We start from the raw sequence: 16,937 nt of genomic DNA, 5'->3' as shown, positions 1-16,937 counted from the left end.
TCCTTAACTCAATAAAGGACATCTTTGAAAAACCCACATCTGACATAATATTTAATGGTGAGAGTCTAAAAATCTTATGATTAAAATTAAAAACAAGACAAAGATATCTGCTCCCACAATTTCTATTCATCTTTCCTAAAGGTTCTAGCAAACATACTTAGACATAAAAACTTGAACATCCAGAGTGGAATGGAAGAAATAAAAGTATGTCAACTTTAAATCACATTAATTTGTATACAAAGGAATAAAAACATACATACACATATATAAGAGGTAATACACGAGTCTAGCAAGATTGTAGGCTACAAGCTCAATATAGAAAGATCAGTTGTATTTCTATATACTAGTACTGAACAACCAAAATGAATAGCAATAAAACCCTAGTGTTTTACATGTTGCATTTATAATAGCAATAAAATCCTAATGTTTTTCATGTATCATTTAATTTAGAAAATTCTTTAAATATATGTGAGTGTTTCTATTATGTGACTTTTAATGTTTAAATTATAAATTGAATTCCAGAATCGAGTTTTGATTATTTTAGATTCATGAAGAAGGCATTTTTGTTTTTTTTTTAAATAATGCTTTTCTGTTTAAGTAGATTGGCATTATAAAATTTAATATTGAAATATTTTGTTTTCAAATGGCTGTACATGCATAGATATATATGCATACACACATACATGGACAAAAATTCACATATGCATACCCTCAACCCTTGAGATACTGATGTACACACTGAAAAGAATGAACCACAGTGTTTCAAAGGTCAGGTAATATAATTCATACTTCTAAACATTTAAAAATATTGTCTTCTTTTTTGGAATTAAAATATATTATTATTGTAATATAATGTTAATGATTCTGATAGATATTAATATAACATCAAATAATCAAAATAATTTTAAAGAGTTTATTTTAGCATATTCTTGCAATTAACCTTTAACTTCCTTAATAAAACTATGCCATGCATTTTAATTTATGCCCTGGCATAATCTACATATTTTTGTGTATGGCATAATTAGACAATTAAAATCAACAGCTAAAGTCTAAAGGATTGAGCTATTTTACCCAAGATTTTTATCAATGGAAGTTTTACCTAGGATTAACCTCTAGAAAAATACTTACCATATTCAAGGGAAAAAATGGTACAATTAAAGTATCTTGATTCTTTAGTACATGCTTAACTTAAAACAAAGACAAAAACAGACTAAAATAATAAACACTGAAACCATAGCAATGCTTCGGGAACACATAAGATAATGTGAACAGCAAATAGCAGACATGAATTGCTGACTAGATTGAAGGAACCAAACCCTAACTAGCAAACAATTAATGAGTACTCTTGGCACCCTTTAAATTTTTTCAAAGATCTTTATTAACAGAAAATATAAAACCAATGAAAATGGAATGAAAATATAATTTTAAAAATTGATAAATTAAGTGGCCAACCTGAAACAGAGAGTATAAAACAGAGTGGAAACATTTAGAAAATAATCAGCTGAACTTACCCAGATATGAAAAATTTACAATGGCAGGAATCATTTCATAGCTGAACAAAGCTAAGAATTTCAACAGATCCTAATGAGAAGAAACTATCAATTCACATCCAAACTCTATGATAAACGATTGTGATTCTCATGCAATTACATAGAGGATAACTGTGCAATCAATTGTATATTGGTCCATTTCAGAGGAAAGAAAGGCATTTTCATATCATCTATCAATTTTTTAAAAAAATAATAAATGTAAAGTTGACCACCCTCTGTGAATGAACCAGGTATGGTTACACCTCACAGATACTCATCAGAAGCATAAGTTTTTCTCATGCCAAGTGAGTTGCCCAGAATGGACCAAACACGTGAGATGCATCTGTCATAGACTACTGCTCTACAGAACTGGAGGCTTAACCAAGGTGCTGCATTTAATTTCCAGAGTATTTTCCTTCACTTAGCTGAGAATATTCTAATTTGTATATTTCCATGGAAAGCACACCATGGATTGGTTTATGCTCTTATAATTCCTGAAAGAAAAGTGGGAAAAAAAAGAATTCATGTTACTAGGAAAATATAAATACTTCTTCATATTTGTGTCTAAATCATCAAAAACCTCAGTACCTCAAATTTAGAGAATCTTTTTTAAAAAAACTTTCACTGGCCAACACAGAATAGTTCAGTGCCATCCTTTCAGCCTTACTGGCTGACAGTTGGGATATGTGCCTCTTTGAACATCTTATTGAAACGTAGTCCCCAACGTGGAGATTGGTGAGAGGTGACTGGCTCATGGCAGCAGATCCCTCCTGAATACCTTAGCGCCATCCCTTGTCTCGTCTCCAGGATAGTGAGGTCTCATGAGATCTGGTTGTTCAAAACGTCGGGACCCTCCCCCTGCACCCTTGCTTCTGTTCTCACCGTGTGACATGCAAGCTTTCCCTTCCCCTTCCACCATGAGTTAAAGCTTCCTGAGGCCTTCCCAGAAACGTACCTGTGCCATGCTTCTTGGACAGCCGGCAGAATCTTGAGCCAATTAAACCTCTATTCGTGTGAATTATTCAGTCTCAAGTATAAAATTCAAGTTGATTTTTTTCTTTTCTTTTTGTGCTTTAATTTGAATATTTTATATTATACTTAAGTTCTGGGCTACATGTACAGAACGTACAGTTTGTTACATAGGTAAACACGTGCCATGGTGGTTTACTGCGCTCATCAACCCATTATCTACACTAAGTATTTCTCCTAATGCTAACCCTCCCCTATCTCCCATCCCCCAATAGTCCCCAGTGTGTGATGTTCCCCTCCCTGTGTCCATATGTTCTCATTCTTCAAATCCCACTTACGAGTGAGAACACGTGGTGTTTGGTTTTCTATTTTTGTGTTAGTTTGCTGAGAGTAATGGTTTTCAGCTTCATCCATATCCCTGCAAAGGACATGAACTCATTCTTTTTTATGACTGCATAGTATTCCATGGTGTATATGTGCCACATTTTCTTCGTCCAGTCTATCATTGATAGCGTTTAGGTTGGTTTCAAGTCTTGCAAAAGACAGTGTGGTGATTCCTCAAGGCTCTAGAATTAGGAATACCATTTGACCCAGCAATTCCAAGGCCTAACACTGATTTGTTTGGAAGTAAACAGTTTTCTCTTTTGTTTGTTTGTTTGTTTTTTGAGACGGAGTCTTGCTCTGTCCCCAGGCTGGAGTGCAGTGGTGTGATCTTGGCTCACTGCAACCTCCTCCACCTGGACTCAAGTGATTCTCCTGCCTCAGCCTCCTGAGTAGGTGTGATTACAGGAGTGTGCCACCACGTCTGGCTCATTTTTGTACTTTTAGTGGAGACGGGGTTTCACCATGTTGTCCAGGCTGGCTGGTGTCGGACTTCTGACCTTGTGATCTTCCTGCCTTGGCCTCCCAAAGTGCTGGGTTTACAAGCATGAGCCACCACACCTGGCTGTAAATGGCTTTCCTAATATGTGATTACTTAATATTTATATCAAATACAAAAGACTATTTTCTCTACAGAACATTGAAAGTCAGAATTACCTGTGGTCATATTGAAAACAGAAAAATGAAAAGTCAGTCTGCTTTGATGGAAACAAATAGTAATGCCTAGGATTTTTTTTTTTTTGCTTTAAATTATAAGCTTTCCAGTGCCTTTGATTTTAGAGATGATGGATATAGTTGATAGATGATACGTAGATACATAAATTAAATAGAGCAAATAGATAAAAGATAGATAAATTACACAGAGATAGATGGAGAGAAAGGAGAGAGATAGGTTGATTTTATTTTGTTCAATTTATTAAGAAAATTGGAAAAAAATCAAAAAGACTTTCACTTTCAAAAATATTTTTCCTTATTAAAATGGTTTCCATTTTTATGACAAAAAGGAAAATATTAGAGTTCAATGGAAAAAAGTTAAATAAAATTATCCATAATGTGAGAACTCTGGCATATTCACCTTAGTTCTTGATATATCTTTACCTCTTTTTTGAAAGTCATTTTCAAATTATTCAAAATTTCTATTCAAATTATAAAGTATTAAAACACTTATTCACACAGAACTGACTACCTTTTTCTTTATTTGTTTCAAATAATGTTTTAAACTTCAGATGTATTATTGAAGTCCTCAATTCCATTACAAGGTTCCCTCCCTCGGGGAGATGTGTATCCTTTCCTGTCTTGGCTTTATTATTTTACCACATACATACTTAAAAAAATATATTTATTATGACTCTGTATTCCTTTGAGATGAAGAACATATGACAACAGCTTAGAGCAATCTTTCGATCTTTGTTTAACATAAAACAAAGCATAGGATTGCTATAGTGAGATCCAATTTATTTGTCTGCTAATTTCTTAATGGCTTATTCTGCTAATTTTTGTTGTCTTACGTATTTCAGATATCTCCTGATTTGTTTTTTGTGTGTTTTGTCAAAATATTTTAAGTTTTAGTGCATGCAATACCTCCGCGTTTTTCATCAGTATTTGTGCTTTTCCTATTTTGTTTAAGAGATTCTTCCATGTTCTGAGTTTATGCATACATTATTCTATATTGTTTCAATTTTAAAGTTTTTTTCACTTGTCATTCAGACGTGTTCATCAGGACTGTATTTCCTGAGTTGTGCTACATAACCATCTAATTAGATTATTTTTCATATAACAGGCAACTGACCGATCATAAGTAATTCAATCTATTCCGGCTCACTGGTAATATCACTTGCGTTCCTAGAAGCTCCTATTTATAACAGGAGCTGTTAGATTATTCCAGTCTATCTCAGTGGTGTGTGTAGCTCTTTTTTTTTTTTTTTTTTGAGACAGATTCTCACTCTGTCACCCAGGCTGGAGTGGTGTGATCTTGGCTCACTACAACCTCCCCCTCATGGGTTCAAGCAATTCTTCTGCCTCAGCCTCCCTAGTAGCTGGGACTACAGGCACCCACCACCACACATGGCTAATTTTTTGTATTTTAGTAGAGACGGGATTTCACCGTGTTGCCCAGGCTGGTTGCAAACTCCTGAGCTCAGGCAACCCGCCGGCCTAGGCCATCCAAAGTGCTGGGATTTCAGGGGTGAGCCACCAGGCCTGGCTATGTGTACCTATATTTAAACAATACCCTTTAATTACCACATTACATAACGATGTTGATATCTGAAGATGCATATTCTCCTTCATTATTCTTCTCTTAGACAAATGTATTGATTCTGAAAGGGGATCAATGAGCAGTGCACAAATGCTTCAGCCAAAGGCAGCAGATGTCAGCAGCCTTAGCACGCACATAGAACTGAGAAAGAGCTCAATTCTGGCTAGCCAGCCTGCAAGTGCCCTGCAGGAGCAACAGCGATGCTATTGTTGGATGCTGCAGGATGTTGGGATTGATTTTGATAACCATAGCTTGTCAAAAGCAAGCATGGATGAGACCCACATTTCCAAAGAGGGAAAGGAGAGTTGTTCCAGGCCTTCAGTGGTTGGTGTACCCTGTAGGCCACAAAGCAGCTGAGTTCTGTTGATGTATGGGGCACGAATAAGGTGTTTGTATCAGCCTGCGAGGGCCGGTGTTAGATCCACTGCTTCAAATACCATTCTACAGGCAAGGCTAAATAGGTTAATTATGGGGATTAACTTTGTATTCATAGGGCTTGTTCTCAGCATTTAGGACAGCGGTTTTCAACACTGGCTGCACACTAGAATTATTTGGAGAAAGTTAAAAAATATTGATGCCCAAGCTACACCCTAGGATGAATTAAATGAGAATCTCTGAGTGTGGAATCCAGGCATAAACAACATGGTACTAACTCTCCTGAAGATTGCGATGTGTAGATCACCTCTGAGAACTGCTTTAGTGTCAACTCAGTTATGTGGTCTCAGCCTGGCTTGAAATAAGTACTTATATAAGAAAGAGAAACTACCAGGACCCACTCAGAAGAATAAGCACATCCAGGACAAGTCAGAAGCCGTAGCCAGTGGGCTTAAATATGAAAATGACAGCCCACAAAACATTGTGTACATTTTAGATATTTACTTTTAAGATAGCACTGAAGTGCAAAGAACTTGGGGAAAATATTTAAGATAACGTGGCCAGCTGCTGAATCATATAAAAGAGAGTATTTTTCTGTTGCCTACTCCGAGCTCAAGCACACATGGCACACATGGCAGCTTTGTGACATGGGACATGGAGGGTACTTCTGCCAATGGGAAGCTGGTCCGTGATCCAAGATACTTCCCCACCCTTCCTACATTCCAGCTAGCAAGGAGCAGGGAGAGGAAGGGAAAGCCGGTCTCTTGCCTGGAAACAATAAACAGAACGTTACTGCTCTTATCTTCTTGGTGAGAAATTAGTCATGTGTTCTTGCTCATATGCAAAGTCTGGAAAATATACTAAAGGTGTTCATATGTGTAACTGAAGGAGAAGTAGAGAATAGAATAGAGGAATCGATAATCATTATCTGGCAACAGGGATCAAAGGAAAAATGGAAGTTAATACTTTTTAAATACACATTTAAATAAAGTTAGATATCAGGATTGGCACCATTGCAAATGACCACCTTAGTAAGAAGGGAACAACATTTCAAATGCCCCTCCCTCTATGGAAAAGCAGTATCATTATTAAGTCCATTTTCCCTTGACCCTTATAAAGGCACATTTCCAAATGCATGTTTTGGTGAGTGATAGAATCTCAGTTGACATTCTAATTGAAGAAATGGCTGATTGAAAGGTTTTGTATGTTTTTCTGTTTGATACAGGGTCGTGCTCTGTTTCCCAGGCTGGAGTGCAGTGGTAGAATCATGGCTCACTACAGCCTCAACCTCACAGCTCAAGCAAACCTTCCACCTCAGCCTCCTGAGTAACTAGGACAACAGGCACATGCCATTATACCTGGCAAATTTTTGTATTTTTTGTAGAGGCTGGTCTTGAACCCCTGGAGTCAAATGATCCATCTTAGCCTCCCAAAATTCTGGGATTAGAGGCATGAGCCACCGCACCCAACCTAATTAAAGTACTGAGGCAGGAAATTACACAAGGCGAGCCTAAAGCATCTTGTAGTCCCAGAAAGTCAGTGCAAAAACACACGGACACAGAGGATTGGGGAATGACAAAAGGACATTGGAACTAACTGAAAGAGTTTGCTGTAGTTGAAACTGTGACAAGCTGAACAATAGAACAAAGTAATGGCAAGCTATATCCCAAATATATTCTTGACTTCATATTGAAATAAGCAAATGATAGAATATGTAAATAAGTGAGGGAGGACAGACAAGTCTCCTGTGCAAAAGAATTAAAAATATTTTATCAAGATACTCTGCTCTAAAGAGTGGACCATAACTCTCTGCTTCTTAAGTTAGGGGTGCATTTAGTCCCTTCCTTCTGTAGAGTGCAGGAGGGAAAGAAGAGAGGAGTCATGTGACTTTCCAGTGGAGAAACCTGACAGCATTGTCTCAACCAGCTGTCAGGGTTAATGTCAACAGTAACAAATCACATTTATAGTGATAGATCATGTTGACCATTCTCCAAACATGAAAGTATGAGCTATTTCATCTTAACATGATTCTCATTAGCTAATTTAATGGTGAGCATTTTAACTGAGAGTTTTAGTGAATCAATGCTTTGATAAGGTGTGATGAAAATGTTACTTTCTCTCTGGATCTTTCTACCCAAAACGCATAACTCTGACCTAATAATGGGGAAAACATCAGATAAATTCCAGTCAGATGAAAAAAATCTAAGTCCCAACATTCTACAAAATAACTGACCAGTTCTCTTTAAAACTGCCAAGGTCAATTAAATGAATAAACTGTCAACAGCCACCAGGAAGCCAAGGAGGCAATGACTAATAAATGTGATGTAGCATCAGAATAAGATTATAACAGAGAAAGAAGACAATTACCTCAGGAAATCTTAACAAAGTTTTACTTTTGCTAATGATGATAAAAGAATGATAACAAGTAGCTAGAAAGATCATGTGTACAGGAACAGCGGAAGGAGAATTAAAGGAAAGGAAATAAATATTTGATTTTACTTGGTTTATAACTACCTGACACGGGATAAAGTAAATTTGCAGTAATGTTTGTTTTTCCTTTAGAGAAAAAATTTTTAAATATTTAAGTTCTACTTTTATAATCCCAGTGGCTATATAGTCTTACATATCTAAATATGTATATTTTTTGTACATGAATAAAAAAAGGTATTTGTAGGTTTCACATAAATTTTAACAAACTTCAAATCTTTTGTGTTCTGCTAAAACCACTATTCAGTGTGTCTGTGAAAGTAAATTTCCTTTTCATGATTTGATCATATTGATGGTTATTGTCAAACTTGGTAAGAGAAATACAGCATCAAATGAAAAAACAGCAGTCGTCCACCAGGGAGCCTCTTATTCTGACAGGGGCAGAGTTAATTTGCCACTTCAGCAAAGAGTAGATTCCTTCTTTCACAGCCTGGGTTTAATGATGGCATTGATCAAAATGTTAATTTATGTTGATTTATCAAGACATGGTGATTGTAGTGATAAGCCTTCATGATTGGTACTTCCAAAGTAAATGTACTGAAATGATAAATGTGTGTCTCCCTGGTCACAGAAATGGATTTCGCTCTGCAGTTAATGTTTCATACAACCCAACTTCATTAGGCAGAACTCAGTTAATGACATCATGAATTTGTTTCATTTTATCAAATTGCATTAATTAGGGAAATGTGCTGAATGTTGATTGTGAAGAAACATACTCTTTTTCCTTGGAATGACAGAAGAAAAAACATGGTAATTGGATTAATTTTTCCTTCTTTTTTCTTTTTTCCTTAACCTCTGTTGACTAAAAATCAGAAAATCCTTTCTCAACACAAAGGCATAAGCGGCTTTCTGTTAACATAATTCTTATTAGCTAATTTAACTGTAGGAATTATAAGTGCAAGTTTTATTGGATCAGTGCCAGACTCTGACAACCATATTAAATATTGTTACCTCCAGACTCTTAGACATTTGAGAATAAAAGCTGAGGTTTCCTATAATTATTTTTTTTAAATCCAGAACAAAAACAAGCACTGATTTATTTCTCATGGATCTACAAATTATTTGTTTGTTACGTTTTATCACCCTGCCCTCAAAGCTCAGACTGTTACCTGTGATCTAGGAGTTCTGTTGTGATAATGATCGACTGCAGAGTACACATGATTCGCGGTGATCTGTGTGAGTTGTTTAAAATATTGCTGCATGACACTTAATTATAGCAATAGATTATCCCAACATTTAAAAATCACATCATTTGCGTGTAATTATGGGTGTTCTCTAGATTGGAAAGGAATAGGTAACTTTCTTTAATGAGAAAACATGGGTCATTTATTGTCTTTATTGCCTTGGGGGCTCTAGTTCCAGTGGATGGTGAAAAACACATTTCATGAATATGACCATATGCAACCCAAGAGCTGTTCTGTATTCAAATCTAGTCAGCATGTTCTCAGGGGGGCATGAAACAAATCACACCACTTAGAAGTAAGTACCTACTAGGGTCAAAGCAGAGGTCGTCTTCACGTTTAAGATCTAAGTAACCAAGACCGAGGCTTTATTCTAAACTTGGAGAGAAGAATAGCTTCGTGCACGTGCATGCTGTCATCAGAGGTGAGATAAGCAAATTAAGCAACTGTTTGCATACAAACTATTCAGAAGTGTATACAGACACACAGATACACACAGGCACACACACACACACACACACACACACCTGTCAGAGTAGAATGGTTTCTTAGTCTCTTTTTTGTGATTTCAAGAATAGAATTAAATAGGCATATGATGAAATACCTTTCAAGGAAAAATGGCATGGGAGAGATAGCATGGGGAGAAATGCCAGATATAGGTGAAGGGGAGGGAGGCAGCAAATCACACTGCCACGTGTGTACCTATGCAACTGTCTTGCATGTTCTTCACATGTACCCGAAAACTTAAATGCAATAAAAAAAATTTGAAGAGTACATTGGATGCCTAAAGATGTCCCTAACTGATATGAGGAATTTATAGTCTTCTCTCTTTCTAAACCTCAGTCGGCTCATCTCTAAATCAGCTCCTTCCTACTCTGCTAGTTTAGGATTTTATGATCTAAAAAATACTATCATTTTGGTCATCTTGACTCTGCTATTAAAAACAAGCTTTATTGCATTAATAATTTTACTTCATTGGGTCTTAGGAAAAATACAAAATACTGCATTCATCTGAAAAAATATTTAGGACTTATCCTTATGAAAGTAGTGTTATTCTAGTAATTTCAGAGACAGTGGTTTTAGAAGCCAGAGATGCAGTGTAAGGAGAGCAAGACAGAATTTGAGCACTCCATCACTTCAATTTCATGAGGCCAGTGATGGGGAGGCAGGGATCTGCACGTCGAATTTAAACCCATGAATATAGGGCATTTACTATCACTCCCTGAATCTCCCTAATAGATAAAGACATATTAGATTGACTTTAAACAAATAAGGATGACAACCAGATTTAACATTCATTTGTTTTTACTGTACAGTAATTTTTCGTTGATGGAATTTGACAGGATAGAACATAGGTTTGCCATCCCTGTTTCTGACGCTTCCTATCATCAATTTCTTGTATTGGTGTGGCATATTTTTAAAAATTGTGCATCAATATTGATGCATTAGTATTAACAAAACTCCATGCTTCACTATGATTTCTTTTAACTTTTAGTCATCTTTTACTCCAGAATTCTAGCCCGGAAGCTGGAATTGCATTCATTGTATTGCATGTAATTATCATGTGTACCTAGGCCCTTGTCCCTGATAATTTCTTAGACTTTCCTCACTTTTGATGACATTGACAACTTTACAGCATACCCATTATGTATTTTGTAAACTGTCCAGTGGTTGGATGCATCTGATGTTTTACTCATAATTAGACAAGGGTTGTGGTTTGGGGGAGGAAGGCTAAAATAGGTAAAGTGCCATTTTTGCTATGTCTTATCAAGAGTGCATGCTATTAATATGATTTCTCATGGTTGATGCTGACCTGCATCACCTCGTTGAGGTGATGTGATATGGTTTGGCCGTGTCCCCATCCAAATCTCATCTTGAATTGTAGTTCCATAATCTCCATGTGTCCTGGGAAGGGCGGGGTGGGAGATAATTGAATCAAGGGGGTAGTTACCTCCATGCTGTTCTTGTGATAGTGAGTTCTCATGAGATCTGATGGTTTGATTTACTTATTTATTTATTTAGAGGTAGAGTCACACCCTGTCGCCAGGCTGGAGTGCAGCGGTGTGATCTTGGCTCACTGAAACCTCTGTCTCCTGGGTTAAGGTGATTCTCCTACCTCAGCCTCCCTAGCAGTTGGGACTATAGGTGCACACGACCACGCCCAGCGATTTATTTTTAGTTTTTGTATATTTAGTAGAGACAGGGTTTCACCATGTTGGCCAAGATGGTCTCGATCTACTGGCTTCATGATCTGCCTGCCTCTGTCTTCCAAAGTGCTAGAATTACAAGAGTGAGCCACCACACTAAGCTGAGATCTGACAGTTTTATGAAGGGCTTTTCGTCTTTTTGCTTGGCCCTTCTTGCAGCCACCATGTGAAGAATGATGGGTTTGCTTCCCTTTCTGCTATGATTTTAAGTTTCCTGAGGCCTCCCCAGCTATGTTGGACTGTGAGTCAATTAAACTCCTTTTCTTATAAATTACCCAGTCTTCGGGACATGTTTATTAGCAGTGTGAGAACAGAGCATACATGATGGTTGTATTGCTCTGTTCTCACATGTATTTTTCCACTATAGAGTCAATCTCATTTTTGCCACTTTACATAACGTGCACTTTATAAGTAGTCATTCTGTGCATACCACACTGAAGGGGTGGGAAGTTATGTTCAACTCCCTTGAAGGCAGAGTATTTTTCAAAATATATATTATCTAAAATTCTTCTGCACAGGAGATTGTATACCATCTTTCTTTTTTTTGATATATTATACCAATATGAACTCATGGATACTTATTTCATAACTAAGGGTATAATCTAATACTACATTGTTTCATGTATTGCTCAAATTATTTCATATTTGGCCATTAGGAGCACTACCATTTGACCCTTGTGTTCCTTTGACACATTCCTATCATTTTATATATTTGAATAACCCTTCGTAGTTTCTTCCCCATAAGATACTACAGGATCCACTTGTATATGCCCAGAATCCATGGTGGAATCAACCATTTCTTCAAGGAACTCTGATTCCTTTCGTGGGACGACAGCATTGTAAATAAATATTCCATGACTAGGTGTTCTTATTGCTACTGGAGTATTGTTCCTTGTATTCTTTCTTCTAGACCTTGTGGTCTTGTATAATGCTGCCTTGAATTTAGGTAGTATGGGTCTTTCAACTGTTGTATTTCAGTTTAGGCTATCGTAGGTCTTGTGCCTTTCCATATTAACTTAAGTATAAATTTGTCCATGGCTATAGAATAGCTTGCTGGGATTTGAGTGCGACTGTATTACATGTATAGACCAGGTTAGGAATAACTGACATCTTAATAATACTTGCTGTTGCAATATATGAACCTGAAATATTTTTCCATTTATTTAGATTTATTTATTTGGATTTCTTTCATTAGAGGTTTGTAATTTCTTGCAGATAAGTCCTGTACATACTTGGTTATATATCAAGCTGCTTTATCAAGATACCACATATTGGATGTCCTAAATAACCTCCAGTCATTTGGAGGTTGTTTATTTATTTTTGGTTCTGAAAGCTGGAAAGTCCAAGTCCAAGGTACCAGCACACCTGGTGTCTGGTGAGGGCTAGCTTCTTGTGTGCGGACAGCTACCTTCTCACCGTGTCCTCATAGAGCAGAGAGAGAAAACAAGCTGTATCAGTGCCTCATAAGGGCACTGATTCTGTTACTGTATCGCCTGAAGACCCTACTTCCTGACAGAATCACATGGAGGTTAATGCTTCAACATATGAATTCTGCAGAGACACAACGTATCTATACCCAAGTATTCTATCATATTTAGATTGACTGTCAAAGGTAATGTTTTATTTAGTTGGTTTGTAAATTTCAAATCCCAGTAGTTCATTGCTGGTATACAGAACTTCCAAGGTGATAGTATTGGGAGTTGGGGCCTTTGGGTGCTGATTTGGTCATGACAATGGAAATTAGTGCCTTTATAAAGGAGACTCTAGAGAGCTGGCTCATTCGTTCCACCGTGTGAGAATGCAGCAACAAGGTGGCTTCCTCTAAACCAGGAAATGAGCCTTCACCAAACATTGAATCCGCTGATGTCATGACCTTGAACTTTGCAGCCTCCAGAACTGTGAGAAATGAAGGCTTGCTGTTTATGAGCCAGTTCATAGCATTTTGTTGTGGTGGCCTGAAAAATCTAAGACAATAAACCAGTGCTGTATATCTGGTGATGCTGTATAATTCTTTTAATAAATTTTTGACTTAATTTGCTATTATTTTTTGAAAATTTTATATCTATATTCATGAGAGATGTCTAGTCTCTATTTTAAAATTTAGCTTCATGTTAGTGTAAATTGAATCTCAGAAAATTAATTAAAATATGATCTTTCTAGGCTGGGCATGGTGGCTTACACCTGTAATCCCAGCACTTTGGGAGGCCAAGGTGAGTGGATCACTTGAGGTCAGGAGTTCAAGGTCAGCCTGGTCCACATGGTGAAACCCCATTTCCACTTAAATACAAAAATTAGCTTGGTGTGATGATGCATGCCGGTAGTCCCAGCTACTCAGGTGGCTGAGACAGAAAAGAAGAATTGCTTGAAATTGGCAGGCAGAGGTTGCAGTGGGCCTAGATCATGCCTCTGTACTCCAGCATGGGCAACAGAGTGAGACTCCATCCCAAAAACAAAAACAAATAAACAAAAACATCCGAATTTTTCTGCTTCTGATTTTTTAAAGATATTGTGGGGAATTAGTATCTTTTTTCTTTAATGTTTGGTACAACTCACAAATGAGCCTCTCTGGTCCTGATGTTTTCTTTGTTAAAGGACTGAATCTACCAATTAGATTTATTTGATATTGATATGCTGACTCAGCTTACTCATTTCTCCTTGTTAAGTGATGGTATTACATGTCTTTCAATGAATGATCTACCTCATTTAAATGGTCAGACCTGTGAGTACGAACTTATTTATAACACTCTTTGTTACCATCACGATGCACATAGGATCAGTAGAGATCATACAAGAATTCCTCTTTTATCTTTTATTTGCTAATTTGGGGCTCCTCTTTTTGTCACTTAGTTTGGCTAAAAGTTTATCAACTTTACTGATTTCTTTTGAAGAAAACTTTGTTGATATTCTAGATTTTTTTTTCTGTCTTCAGTTCAATTAATTTCTGCTTTAATTTTTATTGTTTTCCTCTGCTTCCGTGAAGCATAAATTATTTTTCTTTTCCAAGTTTCAAAAGAAGAAAGCTTAGGTAATTGATTTTAGATTTTTTAGTATGTGCATTTAGTGCCCGAACTTTTCCTCCAGATGCTGTTTCTAATGCATCCCATATATTTCGATGAATTGTGTTTTTGTATTAATTTAGAACAAATATTTGTAACTGCTATTAGGACTTCTTTGACAAATGCACTATTTAGAAATATGTTTTTGGGTCAGTAAATATTTTACAATTTTCCAGGTATCTTTCTGCCATTGCTTTTCAAATTTATCCCGTTGTGATCTGAGGACACAGTTTGATTTCTATTCTTGTGTCTTGTTAAAATGCGTTTTGTAGCCCATGAGCTTGTCTAATTTGCAGCATGTTCTATTAATCTCGAGAAACCTAATCAAGTGAAAACACTGAGCTCCTCCGGTCATCTGTATCCTCGTGAGAATGTGTTCTGTTTGACCTGTTAATTCCAAAAAGAAAGCTGTTGAAGTGTTCCATTGTAAAAAATTCTACTTACCACTTTCATTCTGTGAGATTTCTGCACCACCTATTAGATGCTCTGTTCTTAGGTGTATGTATGTTTAGGATTGTTAGGTGTTCCTGAAAAATTGATCCCCTTTATCATATGTAATACTCTACATAATCCCAGATGTCTATTTTTTGTAATATTTATAATCCAGGATACTTTCAATTAAAGATAGTAAGCAATACAATTTTATTATTTACCTAATTTTTACTATTCACGTATTGAGTCTTTATATTTAATTGAGTTTTTGTGACAACATTTTGGGGGCTTAGTTTTGTTTTTGCTTTTATTCTCTCACTCTGAGCCATCTTTGTTTTTCAATTGCTGTATTTAAATCATTCACATTTAATGTGTATATTTGGATTAATACCTACCATGTTTGCAAATGTTTTCAATCCATCATATTTTTTTGTTCTTGTTCTTTTATTTTCTACCTTTTCTGAGTTTAATTCAAAATCTAACAAGATTCCATTTATCTCTTCTCTTAGGATATCAATTAACTTAAAAAATATTTTACTGGTTTTTCAGTATTTGTTTAAATCTAATTAAAATTCCCCTTCAGGTAAAACTATATTGCTTCATATATGTAGCATATGGTCCTATATCAGAATATTTCCAGTTCCTTCCTCTAGTTTATTATTCCATTGCTTTTATTCATTTCACTTATTTATATGCTATATACTCAACATGTTTTTAATATTATAATTTAAAAAATTGTCTTTGAGAACAATTAAAAATAAGGAAAATAAAACACTATTCCTTTTCTGATTCCTTCTTTATGTACTTCCTTTATTTATGTAGATTTGAACTTCTCACCTATGTTATCTTCCTTTTCCCTACATAATTTTTAACATTTCCTGCAGTTGAGGTCTACTATTATGAATTGCCTAAGTTTTTGTTTATATTTTTTCTTGTGTTTGCTGAATACAAATTCTGTTTTTTTATCTTCAATATTTCAAATATTTTACTGTACTCTCTTCCTTTTGTGTGTTCTGATAAGTTCTCTGTAATTCACATTCTTTTCCTTTTATGGATTCTTTTTTTTTTCAAGATACTTTTGTCTTTCATTTCCTGTATTTTGAATATAATATGTGTGCTTCCTGTATTTTCCATTTGGTGTTGGTCATTAATTTACGAGGGTTATTTGCAATGTAACATCAGATATTTTTGTGCTTTTTTCTGTCTTTCTTCTCCTTCTGTCCAATTCATCATATGTTATATTATGCCTTTGAAATTGTCCTACTCTTCTTGAGTGTTCTATTTTCAATGGTTTTTTTCTTTTAAATATTCTCACTCTTTATGTTTAAGTGTGTAGAGTTTCTATTGCTGTATCTTTGAGGTTATGATTCTCACTTTAGCTGTGCCTAGGCTTCAGATGAACTCATCAAAAACAGACTTTCTTCATTTCTATTACAGTGTTATGAATCCTACATTTTGTTTTTGCATATTTTTAGAATATCCATCTCTCTTCTTACACTGCTTGCAATGTTTTATTTTGTTCTTCCATATTGTCCACTTTCTCCATTAGTGCCCTTAGAATATTAATCATGAGTATTTTAAATTCACAAACTGATAATTTTAAAATCTCTTCCATGTCTGATTCTGTTTCTGATGCTTTCTTTGTCTCTTCACTTCATTTTTTTTCTCTTTTAGAATGCTTTATAATTTTTTGTTGTTGTTGAAAACCAGATATAATGTATAAAGTTATAGGAACTGAGGGAAATGAGTTCTCAGTTTAAGCTTTTATGTTAATATGGCTAAAAAATGGGCCACATTTAATTTCTGCCACTGCTGTATTTGGCAAAGTTTTCAAATTCTTCCCATATTCTGATGCTTGTGCTCGTTAATTCTAGGATTCCCTAAGGACTTCTCAAAGAGTTCATGTTTCAGTGGCTTTTGCTACCTGTAACCCACTGTTGTCATACTGCATACCTGTTGTGGTGGTGGTAAGGTGTGGGGGTGGGGAAACTTTATGGTCTTATGATTCTACCTTACAGGGCCTGTGTTTTGAGGTCATCATATTTAAGAACATTTCTCTAGTT

Source organism: Callithrix jacchus, chromosome 13, assembly GCF_049354715.1.
Source record: "Callithrix jacchus isolate 240 chromosome 13, calJac240_pri, whole genome shotgun sequence".
In the NCBI taxonomy this organism is placed as follows: Eukaryota; Metazoa; Chordata; class Mammalia; order Primates; family Cebidae; genus Callithrix; species Callithrix jacchus.
Note: the sequence above shows the minus strand (reverse complement) of the source record.